Here is a 14,012-nt window from a genome sequence, read left to right as displayed (position 1 = left end):
GAAGCGCTAAACCTTTGAGGGCCATTTAGTGTGAGGACTAAGAACCTGCATCCGCTAAGATCTATGAATTGTTGACATAGGAATTATAAGGTACTGTATTAGACACAAGTAAATACAGTACTGGATATTCTGGACAATAAGGAGATACATTGAGAGTACCAGCATTGTATGTGTGTACTCACCTATTTGTGTTTGCAGGGGTCGATTCAGAGCTCCTGGCCCCGCCTCATCGCCGGAAAACTAGCTACCCCATGATCCCTCGTTACCATGGTGAGTTCTGCCTAGACACTAGCGACTAACATGTGGTGTAGTAAGTCACTGGATAGGGAATATGAAATTAGTTTTAGCGCTTTCCATCATAACGACCGTCTATACGAGGTTGATCAGTCAAGGTATCAACCAGGGCTAGCACGGATACGGTGTACGGATACGGTGTACAGATACGGTGTACGGTAAACCCGATGGAATATGTTGAGGGAACAGTACCTTATAGATGGGTTGGTAATTGTTTGGAAAGATACAGTTAACAGTGTGAGCTGCCTAGCACTGAACATTGTGTGTAGCACTGAACATTGTGTGTGGCACTGAACATTGTGTGTAGCACTGAACATTGTGTGTAGCACTGAACATTGTGTGTACCACTGAACATTGTGTGTACCACTGAATATTGTGTGTACCACTGAACATTGTGTGTACCACTGAACATTGTGTGTACCACTGAATATTGTGTGTACCACTGAACATTGTGTGTACCACTGAACATTGTGTGTGGCACTGAACATTGTGTGTACCACTGAATATTGTGTGTACCACTGAACATTGTGTGTACCACTGAACATTGTGTGTAGCACTGAACATTGTGTGTGGCACTGAACATTGTGTGTACCACTGAATATTGTGTGTAGCACTGAACATTGTGTGTACCACTGAACATTGTGTGTACCACTGAACATTGTGTGTAGCACTGAACATTGTGTGTGGCACTGAACATTGTGTGTACCACTGAATATTGTGTGTACCACTGAACATTGTGTGTAGCACTGAACATTGTGTAGCACTGAACATTGTGTGTAGCACTGAACATTGTGTGTAGCACTGAACATTGTGTAGCACTGAACATTGTTTGTAGCACTGAACATTGTGTGTAGCACTGAACATTGTGTAGCACTGAACATTGTGTAGCACTGAACATTGTGTGTAGCACTGAACATTGTGTAGCACTGAACATTGTGTGTAGCACTGAACATTGTGTGTAGCACTGAACATTGTGTAGCACTGAACATTGTGTGTAGCACTGAACATTGTGTGTACCACTGAACATTGTGTAGCACTGAACATTGTGTAGCACTGAACATTGTGTAGCACTGAACATTGTGTAGCACTGAACATTGTGTGTAGCACTGAACATTGTGTGTAGCACTGAACATTGTGTGTAGCACTGAACATTGTGTAGCACTGAACATTGTGTAGCACTGAACATTGTGTGTAGCACTGAACATTGTGTAGCACTGAACATTGTGTGTAGCACTGAACATTGTGTGTAGCACTGAACATTGTGTAGCACTGAACATTGTGTGTAGCACTGAACATTGTGTAGCACTGAACATTGTGTAGCACTGAACATTGTGTAGCACTGAACATTGTGTGTAGCACTGAACATTGTGTGTAGCACTGAACATTGTGTGTAGCACTGAACATTGTGTGTAGCACTGAACATTGTGTAGCACTGAACATTGTGTGTAGCACTGAACATTGTGTAGCACTGAACATTGTGTAGCACTGAACATTGTGTAGCACTGAACATTGTGTGTAGCACTGAACATTGTGTAGCACTGAACATTGTGTGTAGCACTGAACATTGTGTAGCACTGAACATTGTGTAGCACTGAACATTGTGTGTAGCACTGAACATTGTGTGTAGCACTGAACATTGTGTAGCACTGAACATTGTGTAGCACTGAACATTGTGTGTAGCACTGAACATTGTGTAGCACTGAACATTGTGTAGCACTGAACATTGTGTAGCACTGAACATTGTGTGTAGCACTGAACATTGTGTAGAACTTGTGTAGCACTGAACATTGTGTGTAGCACTGTGTGTAGCACTGAACATTGTGTAGCACTGAACATTGTGTAGCACTGAACATTGTGTGTAGCACTGAACATTGTGTAGCACTGAACATTGTGTAGCACTGAACATTGTGTAGCACTGAACATTGTGTGTAGCACTGAACATTATGTAGCACTGAACATTGTGTAGCACTGTGTGTAGCACTGAACATTGTGTGTAGCACTGAACATTGTGTAGCACTGAACATTGTGTGTAGCACTGAACATTGTGTGTAGCACTGAACATTGTGTAGCACTGAACATTGTGTGTAGCACTGAACATTGTGTGTAGCACTGAACATTGTGTAGCACTGAACATTGTGTGTAGCACTGAACATTGTGTGTAGCACTGAACATTGTGTGTAGCACTGAACATTGTGTGTAGCACTGAACATTGTGTAGCACTGAACATTGTGTAGCACTGAACATTGTGTAGCACTGAACATTGTGTGTAGCACTGAACATTGTGTAGCACTGAACATTGTGTGTAGCACTGAACATTGTGTAGCACTGAACATTGTGTAGCACTGAACATTGTGTAGCACTGAACATTGTGTAGCACTGAACATTGTGTAGCACTGAACATTGTGTGTAGCACTGAACATTGTGTGTAGCACTGAACATTGTGTGTAGCACTGAACATTGTGTGTAGCACTGAACATTGTGTGTAGCACTGAACATTGTGTGTAGCACTGAACATTGTGTAGCACTGAACATTGTGTAGCACTGAACATTGTGTAGCACTGAACATTGTGTAGCACTGAACATTGTGTGTAGCACTGAACATTGTGTAGCACTGAACATTGTGTAGCACTGAACATTGTGTGTAGCACTGAACATTGTGTGTAGCACTGAACATTGTGTAGCACTGAACATTGTGTGTAGCACTGAACATTGTGTGTAGCACTGAACATTGTGTGTAGCACTGAACATTGTGTGTAGCACTGAACATTGTGTGTAGCACTGAACATTGTGTGTAGCACTGAACATTGTGTGTAGCACTGAACATTGTGTGTAGCACTGAACATTGTGTGTAGCACTGAACATTCTGTAGCACTGAACATTGTGTAGCACTGAACATTGTGTGTAGCACTGAACATTGTGTGTAGCACTGAACATTGTGTAGCACTGAACATTGTGTAGCACTGAACATTGTGTAGCACTGAACATTGTGTAGCACTGAACATTGTGTGTAGCACTGAACATTGTGTAGCACTGAACATTGTCTTCACTACTGACCCACTTGACTTAGTCCCAGTGTGGTGCGGGACCCAGTATAGTGAACAGTGTGGTGCGGGACCCAGTATAGTCAACAGTGTGGTGCGGGACCCAGTATAGTGAACAGTGTGGTGCGGGACCCAGTATAGTCAACAGTGTGGTGCGGGACCCAGTATAGTCAACAGTGTGGTGCGGGACCCAGTATAGTCAACAGTGTGGTGCGGGACCCAGTATAGTGAACAGTGTGGTGCGGGACCCAGTATAGTCAACAGTGTGGTGCGGGACCCAGTATAGTCAACAGTGTGGTGCGGGACCCAGTATAGTGAACAGTGTGGTGCGGGACCCAGTATAGTGAACAGTGTGGTGCGGGACCCAGTATAGTCAACAGTGTGGTGCGGGACCCAGTATAGTCAACAGTGTGGTGCGGGACCCAGTATAGTCAACAGTGTGGTGCGGGACCCAGTATAGTCAACAGTGTGGTGCGGGACCCAGTATAGTCAACAGTGTGGTGCGGGACCCAGTATAGTGAACAGTGTGGTGCGGGACCCAGTATAGTGAACAGTGTGGTGCGGGACCCAGTATAGTCAACAGTGTGGTGCGGGACCCAGTATAGTCAACAGTGTGGTGCGGGACCCAGTATAGTGAACAGTGTGGTGCGGGACCCAGTATAGTCAACAGTGTGGTGCGGGACCCAGTATAGTCAACAGTGTGGTGCGGGACCCAGTATAGTCAACAGTGTGGTGCGGGACCCAGTATAGTCAACAGTGTGGTGCGGGACCCAGTATAGTCAACAGTGTGGTGCGGGACCCAGTATAGTGAACAGTGTGGTGCGGGACCCAGTATAGTCAACAGTGTGGTGCGGGACCCAGTATAGTCAACAGTGTGGTGCGGGACCCAGTATAGTCAACAGTGTGGTGCGGGACGCAGTATAGTCAACAGTGTGGTGCGGGACCCAGTATAGTCAACAGTGTGGTGCGGGACCCAGTATAGTGAACAGTGTGGTGCGGGACCCAGTATAGTGAACAGTGTGGTGCGGGACCCAGTATAGTCAACAGTGTGGTGCGGGACCCAGTATAGTCAACAGTGTGGTGCGGGACCCAGTATAGTGAACAGTGTGGTGCGGGACCCAGTATAGTCAACAGTGTGGTGCGGGACCCAGTATAGTGAACAGTGTGGTGCGGGACCCAGTATAGTGAACAGTGTGGTGCGGGACCCGGTGGCCTGGTGGCTAAAGCTCCCGCTTCACACACGGAGGGCCCGGGTTCGATTCCCGGCGGGTGGAAACATTTCGACACGTTTCCTTACACCTGTTGTCCTGTTCACCTAGCAGCAAATAGGTACCTGGGTGTTAGTCGACTGGTGTGGGTCGCATCCTGGGGGACAAGATTAAGGACCCCAATGGAAATAAGTTAGACAGTCCTCGATGACGCACTGACTTTCTTGGGTTATCCTGGGTGGCTAACCCTCCGGGGTTAAAAATCCGAACGAAATCTTATCTTATCTTATCTTAGTCAACAGTGTGGTGCGGGACCCAGTATAGTGAACAGTGTGGTGCGGGACCCAGTATAGTGAACAGTGTGGTGCGGGACCCAGTATAGTCAACAGTGTGGTGCGGGACCCAGTATAGTGAACAGTGTGGTGCGGGACCCAGTATAATCAACAGTGTGGTGCGGGACCCAGTATAGTCAACAGTGTGGTGCGGGACCCAGTATAGTGAACAGTGTGGTGCGGGACCCAGTATAGTGAACAGTGTGGTGCGGGACCCAGTATAGTGAACTGTGTGGTGCGGGACCCAGTATAGTCAACAGTGTGGTGCGGGACCCAGTATAGTCAACAGTGTGGTGCGGGACCCAGTATAGTCAACAGTGTGGTGCGGGACCCAGTATAGTCAACAGTGTGGTGCGGGACCCAGTATAGTCAACAGTGTGGTGCGGGACCCAGTATAGTCAACAGTGTGGTGCGGGACCCAGTATAGTGAACAGTGTGGTGCGGGACCCAGTATAGTGAACAGTGTGGTGCGGGACCCAGTATAGTGAACAGTGTGGTGCGGGACCCAGTATAGTGAACAGTGTGGTGCGGGACCCAGTATAGTGAACAGTGTGGTGCGGGACCCAGTATAGTGAACAGTGTGGTGCGGGACCCAGTATAGTCAACAGTGTGGTGCGGGACCCAGTATAGTGAACAGTGTGGTGCGGGACCCAGTATAATCAACAGTGTGGTGCGGGACCCAGTATAGTGAACAGTGTGGTGCGGGACCCAGTATAGTGAACAGTGTGGTGCGGGACCCAGTATAGTGAACAGTGTGGTGCGGGACCCAGTATAGTGAACAGTGTGGTGCGGGACCCAGTATAGTCAACAGTGTGGTGCGGGACCCAGTATAGTCAACAGTGTGGTGCGGGACCCAGTATAGTCAACAGTGTGGTGCGGGACCCAGTATAGTCAACAGTGTGGTGCGGGACCCAGTATAGTCAACAGTGTGGTGCGGGACCCAGTATAGTGAACAGTGTGGTGCGGGACCCAGTATAGTCAACAGTGTGGTGCGGGACCCAGTATAGTCAACAGTGTGGTGCAGGACCCAGTATAGTCAACAGTGTGGTGCGGGACCCAGTATAGTCAACAGTGTGGTGCGGGACCCAGTATAGTCAACAGTGTGGTGCGGGACCCAGTATAGTCAACAGTGTGGTGCGGGACCCAGTATAGTGAACAGTGTGGTGCGGGACCCAGTATAGTGAACAGTGTGGTGCGGGACCCAGTATAGTCAACAGTGTGGTGCGGGACCCAGTATAGTCAACAGTGTGGTGCGGGACCCAGTATAGTGAACAGTGTGGTGCGGGACCCAGTATAGTCAACAGTGTGGTGCGGGACCCAGTATAGTCAACAGTGTGGTGCGGGACCCAGTATAGTCAACAGTGTGGTGCGGGACCCAGTATAGTCAACAGTGTGGTGCGGGACCCAGTATAGTCAACAGTGTGGTGCGGGACCCAGTATAGTGAACAGTGTGGTGCGGGACCCAGTATAGTCAACAGTGTGGTGCGGGACCCAGTATAGTCAACAGTGTGGTGCGGGACCCAGTATAGTCAACAGTGTGGTGCGGGACCCAGTATAGTCAACAGTGTGGTGCGGGACCCAGTATAGTCAACAGTGTGGTGCGGGACCCAGTATAGTGAACAGTGTGGTGCGGGACCCAGTATAATCAACAGTGTGGTGCGGGACCCAGTATAGTGAACAGTGTGGTGCGGGACCCAGTATAGTCAACAGTGTGGTGCGGGACCCAGTATAGTGAACAGTGTGGTGCGGGACCCAGTATAGTCAACAGTGTGGTGCGGGACCCAGTATAGTGAACAGTGTGGTGCGGGACCCAGTATAGTGAACAGTGTGGTGCGGGACCCAGTATAGTGAACAGTGTGGTGCGGGACCCATTATAGTGAACAGTGTGGTGCGGGACCCAGTATAGTGAACAGTGTGGTGCGGGACCCAGTATAGTGAACAGTGTGGTGCGGGACCCAGTATAGTGAACAGTGTGGTGCGGGACCCAGTATAGTGAACAGTGTGGTGCGGGACCCAGTATAGTGAACAGTGTGGTGCGGGACCCAGTATAGTCAACAGTGTGGTGCGGGACCCAGTATAGTGAACAGTGTGGTGCGGGACCCAGTATAATCAACAGTGTGGTGCGGGACCCAGTATAGTGAACAGTGTGGTGCGGGACCCAGTATAGTGAACAGTGTGGTGCGGGACCCAGTATAGTGAACAGTGTGGTGCGGGACCCAGTATAGTGAACAGTGTGGTGCGGGACCCAGTATAGTCAACAGTGTGGTGCGGGACCCAGTATAGTCAACAGTGTGGTGCGGGACCCAGTATAGTCAACAGTGTGGTGCGGGACCCAGTATAGTCAACAGTGTGGTGCGGGACCCAGTATAGTCAACAGTGTGGTGCGGGACCCAGTATAGTGAACAGTGTGGTGCGGGACCCAGTATAGTCAACAGTGTGGTGCGGGACCCAGTATAGTCAACAGTGTGGTGCAGGACCCAGTATAGTCAACAGTGTGGTGCGGGACCCAGTATAGTCAACAGTGTGGTGCGGGACCCAGTATAGTCAACAGTGTGGTGCGGGACCCAGTATAGTCAACAGTGTGGTGCGGGACCCAGTATAGTGAACAGTGTGGTGCGGGACCCAGTATAGTGAACAGTGTGGTGCGGGACCCAGTATAGTCAACAGTGTGGTGCGGGACCCAGTATAGTCAACAGTGTGGTGCGGGACCCAGTATAGTGAACAGTGTGGTGCGGGACCCAGTATAGTCAACAGTGTGGTGCGGGACCCAGTATAGTCAACAGTGTGGTGCGGGACCCAGTATAGTCAACAGTGTGGTGCGGGACCCAGTATAGTCAACAGTGTGGTGCGGGACCCAGTATAGTCAACAGTGTGGTGCGGGACCCAGTATAGTGAACAGTGTGGTGCGGGACCCAGTATAGTCAACAGTGTGGTGCGGGACCCAGTATAGTCAACAGTGTGGTGCGGGACCCAGTATAGTCAACAGTGTGGTGCGGGACCCAGTATAGTCAACAGTGTGGTGCGGGACCCAGTATAGTCAACAGTGTGGTGCGGGACCCAGTATAGTGAACAGTGTGGTGCGGGACCCAGTATAATCAACAGTGTGGTGCGGGACCCAGTATAGTGAACAGTGTGGTGCGGGACCCAGTATAGTCAACAGTGTGGTGCGGGACCCAGTATAGTGAACAGTGTGGTGCGGGACCCAGTATAGTCAACAGTGTGGTGCGGGACCCAGTATAGTGAACAGTGTGGTGCGGGACCCAGTATAGTGAACAGTGTGGTGCGGGACCCAGTATAGTGAACAGTGTGGTGCGGGACCCATTATAGTGAACAGTGTGGTGCGGGACCCAGTATAGTGAACAGTGTGGTGCGGGACCCAGTATAGTGAACAGTGTGGTGCGGGACCCAGTATAGTCAACAGTGTGGTGCGGGACCCAGTATAGTGAACAGTGTGGTGCGGGACCCAGTATAGTCAACAGTGTGGTGCGGGACCCAGTATAGTCAACAGTGTGGTGCGGGACCCAGTATAGTGAACAGTGTGGTGCGGGACCCAGTATAGTCAACAGTGTGGTGCGGGACCCAGTATAGTGAACAGTGTGGTGCGGGACCCAGTATAGTCAACAGTGTGGTGCGGGACCCAGTATAGTCAACAGTGTGGTGCGGGACCCAGTATAGTCAACAGTGTGGTGCGGGACCCAGTATAGTCAACAGTGTGGTGCGGGACCCAGTATAGTCAACAGTGTGGTGCGGGACCCAGTATAGTGAACAGTGTGGTGCGGGACCCAGTATAGTGAACAGTGTGGTGCGGGACCCAGTATAGTGAACAGTGTGGTGCGGGACCCAGTATAGTGAACAGTGTGGTGCGGGACCCAGTATAGTCAACAGTGTGGTGCGGGACCCAGTATAGTCAACAGTGTGGTGCGGGACCCAGTATAGTCAACAGTGGTGCGGGACCCAGTATAGTGAACAGTGTGGTGCGGTACCCAGTATAGTGAACAGTGTGGTGCGGGACCCAGTATAGTGAACAGTGTGGTGCGGGACCCAGTATAGTGAACAGTGTGGTGCGGGACCCAGTATAGTGAACAGTGCGGTGCGGGACCCAGTATAGTGAACAGTGTGGTGCGGGACCCAGTATAGTGAACAGTGTGGTGCGGGACCCAGTATAGTGAACAGTGTGGTGCGGGACCCAGTATAGTGAACAGTGTGGTGCGGGACCCAGTATAGTGAACAGTGTGGTGCGGGACCCAGTATAGTGAACAGTGTGGTGCGGGACCCAGTATAGTGAACAGTGTGGTGCGTGACCCAGTATAGTGAACAATGTGGTGCGGGACCCAGCATAGTGAACAGTGTGGTGCGGGACCCAGTATAGTGAACAGTGTGGTACGGGACCCAGTATAGTGAACAGTGTAGTTTTGGACCCTGTATAGTGAACACAGTGTAGTTTGGGACCCAATATAGTGAAAACAGTGTAGTGTGGGACCCAGTATAGTGAACATTGTAGTGTTGGACCCAGTATAGTGAACACAGTGTAGTGTGGGACCCAATATAGTGAACACAGTGCAGTGTGGGACCCAATATAGTGAACAGTGTAGTATGGGACACAGTATAGTGTGGGACCCAGGATAATGAATAATGTAGTGTGGGGCGCAGTATAATGAACACAGTGTAGTGTGGGACCCAGTATAGTTAACACAGTGTAGTGTGGTACCCAGTCTAGTGAACAGTGTAGTGTGGGACCCAGTATAGTGAACAATGTGGTGCGGGACCCAGTATAGTGAACAGTGTAGTGCGGGACCCAGTATAGTGAACACAGTGTGGTGTGGGATCCAGTATCGTGAAGTGCAGTGTGGGACCCAGTATAGTGAAGTGTAGTGTGGGACCCAGTATAGTGAACAATGTAGTGTGGGACCCAGTATAATGAACACAGTGTAGTGTAAAACCGAGTATAGTAAACAGTGTAGTGTGAGACCCAGTATAGTGAGCAGTGTAGTGTGGGACCCAGAATAATGAACACAGTGTAGTGTGGGACGCAGTATAGTGAACACAGTATATTGTGGGATCCACTATAGTGAACACAGTGTAGAGTGAGACCCAGTATAGTGAACAGTTTAGTGTTGGACCCAGTATAGTGAACACAGTGTAGTTTGGGACCCAATATAGTGAAAACAGTGTAGTGTGAGACCCAGTATAGTGAACAGTGTAGTGTTGGACCCAGTATAGTGAACACAGTGTAGTTTGGGACCCAATATAGTGAAAACAGTGTAGTGTGGGACCCAGTATAGTGAACATTGTAGTGTTGGACCCAGTATAATGAAGGGACCGAGAATAGTGAACTGTAGTGTGCGACCTAGTATAATGAACACAGTGTAGAGTGGGACCCAGTATAGTGAACACAGTGTAGTGTGGGACCCAGTATAGTGAACAGTGTAGTGTGGGACCCAGTATAGTGAACACAGTATAGTGTGGGACCCAGTATAGTGAACACAATATAGTGTGGGACCCAGTATAGTGAACACAGTATAGTGTGGGATCCAGTATAGTGAACAGAGTATAGTGTGGGACCCAGTATAATGAACACAGTATAGTGTTGGACCCAGTATAGTGAACACAGCATAGTGTGGGACCCAGTATAGTGAACAGTGTAGTGTGGGACCCAGTATAGTGAACACAGTATAGTGTGGGAACCAGTATAGTGAACACAGTATAGTGTGGGATCCAGTATATTGAATACAGTATAGTGTGGGATCCAGTATAGTGATCACAGTATAGTGTTTAACCCAGTATAGTGAACACACTATAGTGTGAGACCCAGTATAGTGAACACAGTATATTGTGGCATCCAGTAGTGTGAACACAGTGTAGTGTGGGACCCAGTATAGTGAACACAGTATAGTGTGGGACCCAGTATAATGAACACAGTATATTGTGGGATCCAGTATAGTGAACACAGTGTAGTGTGGGACCCAGTATAGTGAACACAATGTAGTGTGGGACCCAGTATAGTGAACACAGTGTAGTGTTGGACTCAGTATAGTGAACACAGTATAGTGTGGGATCCAGTATAGTGAACACAGTATAGTGTGGGACCCAGTATAGTGAACACAGTATACTGTGGGATCCAGTATAGTGAACACAGTATAGTGTGGGACCCAGTATAGTGAACACAGTATAGTGTGGGACCCAGTATAGTGAGCACAGTATAGTGTGGGATCCAGTATATTGAATACAGTATAGTGTGGGATCCAGTATAGTGAACACATTATAGTGTGGAACCCAGTATAGTGAACACAGTATAGTGTTGGACCCAGTATAATGAACACAGTATATTGTGAGATCCAGTATAGTGAACAGTGGTTTGTGGGACCCAGTATAGTGAACACAATGTAGTGTGGGACCCAGTATAGTGAACACAGTGTAGTGTGGTACCCAGTGTAGTGAACACTGTATAGTGTGGGACCCAGTATAGTGAACACAGTATATTGTGGGATCCAGTATAGTGAACACAGTGTAGTGTGGGACCCAGTATAGTGATCACAGTATAGTGTTGGATCCAGTATAATGAATACAGTATATTGTCGGATCCAGTATAGTGAACAGTGTAGTGTGGGACCCAGTATAGTGAACGCAATGTAGTGTGGGACCTAGTATAGTGAACACAGTGTAGTGTGGGACCCAGTATAGTGAACACAGTATAGTGTGGGACCCAGTATAGTGAACACAGTATAGTGTCGGATCCAGTATAGTGAACACAGTGTAGTGTGGCACCCAGTATAGTGAACACAGTGTAGTGTGAACACAGTTTAGTGTGGGATCCAGAACACACAGTGTAGTTTGGGACCCAATATAGTGAACACAGTGCAGTGAGGGACCCAATATAGTGAACAGTGCAGTACGGGACCCAGTAGAGTGAATAGTGTAGTGTGGGGCCCAGTATAATGAACACAGTGTAGTGTGGGACCCAGTATAGTGAACACAGTGTAGTGTGGTACCCAGTCTAGCGAACAGTGTAGTGTGGGACCCAGTATATTGAACAGTGTACTCTGGAACCCAGTATAAGGAACACAGTGTAGTGTGGGACCCAGGATAGTGAATACGGTGTAGTGTGGTACCCAGTATAGTGAACAGTGTAGTGTGCGACCTAGTATAATGAACACAGTGTAGTGTGGGACCCAGTATAGTGAACACAGTGTAGTGTGGGACCCAGTATAGTGAACAATGTAGTGTGGGACCCAGTATAGTGAACACAGTATTGTGTGGGACCCAGTATAGTGAACACAGTATTGTGTGGGACCCAGTATAGTGAACACAATATAGTGTGGGACCCAGTATAGTGAACACAGTATAGTGTGGGATCCAGTATAGTGAACAGAGTATAGTGTGGGACCCAGTATAATGAACACAGTATAGTGTTGGAAAAAGTATAGTGAACACAGCATAGTGTGGGACCCAATATATTGAACAGTGTAGTGTGGGACCCAGTATAGTGAACACAGTATAGTGTGGGAACCAGTATAATGAACAGTATAGTGTCGGACCCAGTATAGTGAATAGTGTAGTGTGGGGCCCAGTATAATGAACACAGTGTAGTGTGGGACCCAGTATAGTGAACAGTGTAGTGTGGTACCCAGTCTAGTGAACAGTGTAGTGTGGGACCCAGTATATTGAACAGTGTACTCTGGAACCCAGTATAATGAACACAGTGTAGTGTGGGACCCAGGATAGTGAATACGGTGTAGTGTGGTACCCAGTATAGTGAACAGTGTAGTGTGGGACCCAGTATAGTGAACACAGTATAGTGTGGGACCCATTATAGTGAACACTGTAGTGTGGGACCCAGTATAGTGAACACAATGTTATGTAGGACCCAGTATAGTGAACACAGTAGTGTGGGACCGAGAATAGTGAACCGTAGTGTTCGACGTAGTATAATGAACACAGTGTAGTGTGGGACCCAGTATAGTGAACACAGTGTAGTGTGGGACCCAGTATAGTGAACAATGTAGTGTGGGACCCAGTATAGTGAACACAGTATAGTGTGGGACCCAGTATAGTGAACACAATATAGTGTGGGACCCAGTATAGTGTGGGATCCAGTATAGTGAACAGAGTATAGTGTGGGACACAGTATAGTGTGGGACTCAGTATAATGAACACAGTATAGTTTTGGACCCAGTATAGTGAACACAGCATAGTGTGGGACCCAGTATAGTGAACAGTAGTGTGGGACCCAGTATAGTGAACACAGTATAGTGTGGGAACCAGTATAGTGAACGCAGTATAGTGTGGGATCCAGTATATTGAATGCAGTATAGTGTGGGATCCAGTATAGTGAACACAGTATAGTGTTTAACCCAGTATAGTGAACACACTAGTGTGAGACCCAGTATAGTGAACACAGTATATTGTGGGATCCAGTAGTGTGAACACAGTGTAGTGTGGGACCCAGTATAGTGAACACAGTATAGTGTGGGACCCAGTATAATGAACACAGTATTTTGTGGGATCCAGTATAGTGAACACAGTGTAGTGTGGGACCCAGTATAGTGAACACAATATAGTGTGGGACCCAGTATAGTGAACACAGTGTAGTGTTGGACTCAGTATAGTGAACACAGTATAGTGTGGGATCCAGTATAGTGAACACAGTATAGTGTGGGACCCAGTATAGTGAACACAGTATACTGTGGGATCCAGTATAGTGAACATTGTAGTGTTGGACCCAGTATAGTGAACACAGTGTAGTGTGGGACCCAATATAGTGAGCAGTGTAGTGCGGGACCCAGTATAGTGAGCAGTGTAGTGCGGGACCCAGTATAGTGAGCAGTGTAGTGCGGGACCCAGTATACTGAACAGTGTGGTGCGGGACCCAGTATAGTGAACAGTGTGGTGCGGGACCCAGTATAGTGAACACAGTGTAGTGTGGGACCCAGTATAGTGAACAGTGTGGTGCGGGACCCAGTATAATGAACAGTGTGGTGCGGGACCCAGTATAATCAACAGTGTGGTGCGGGACCTAGTATAGTGAACAGAGTGGTGCGGGATCCAGTTTAGTGAACAGTGTGGGGCGGGACCCAGTATAGTGAACACAGTGTGGTGTGGGACAGTGTATCGTGAAGTGCAGTGTGGGACCCAGTATA

At 48.4% G+C, this 14,012-nt stretch overlaps 1 protein-coding gene across 1 annotated transcript in view; it reads left to right on the top strand.

The window, feature by feature from the left end:
* The first annotated feature begins 248 nt into the window (after nt 1–248).
* LOC128686845 (uncharacterized) overlaps nt 249–14,012 on the top strand; it is a 343,417-nt gene continuing 329,653 nt past the window's right edge. The window contains exon 1 of the mRNA XM_070082449.1: nt 249–270. The gene's annotated coding sequence lies outside the window, so the exon portion shown is untranslated. The remainder of the gene's footprint in view (nt 271–14,012) is intronic.

This window comes from Cherax quadricarinatus, chromosome 7 (genome assembly GCF_038502225.1).
Source record: "Cherax quadricarinatus isolate ZL_2023a chromosome 7, ASM3850222v1, whole genome shotgun sequence".
Classification (NCBI taxonomy): domain Eukaryota; kingdom Metazoa; phylum Arthropoda; class Malacostraca; order Decapoda; family Parastacidae; genus Cherax; species Cherax quadricarinatus.
This window is presented reverse-complemented; position numbering and strand designations above follow the sequence as displayed.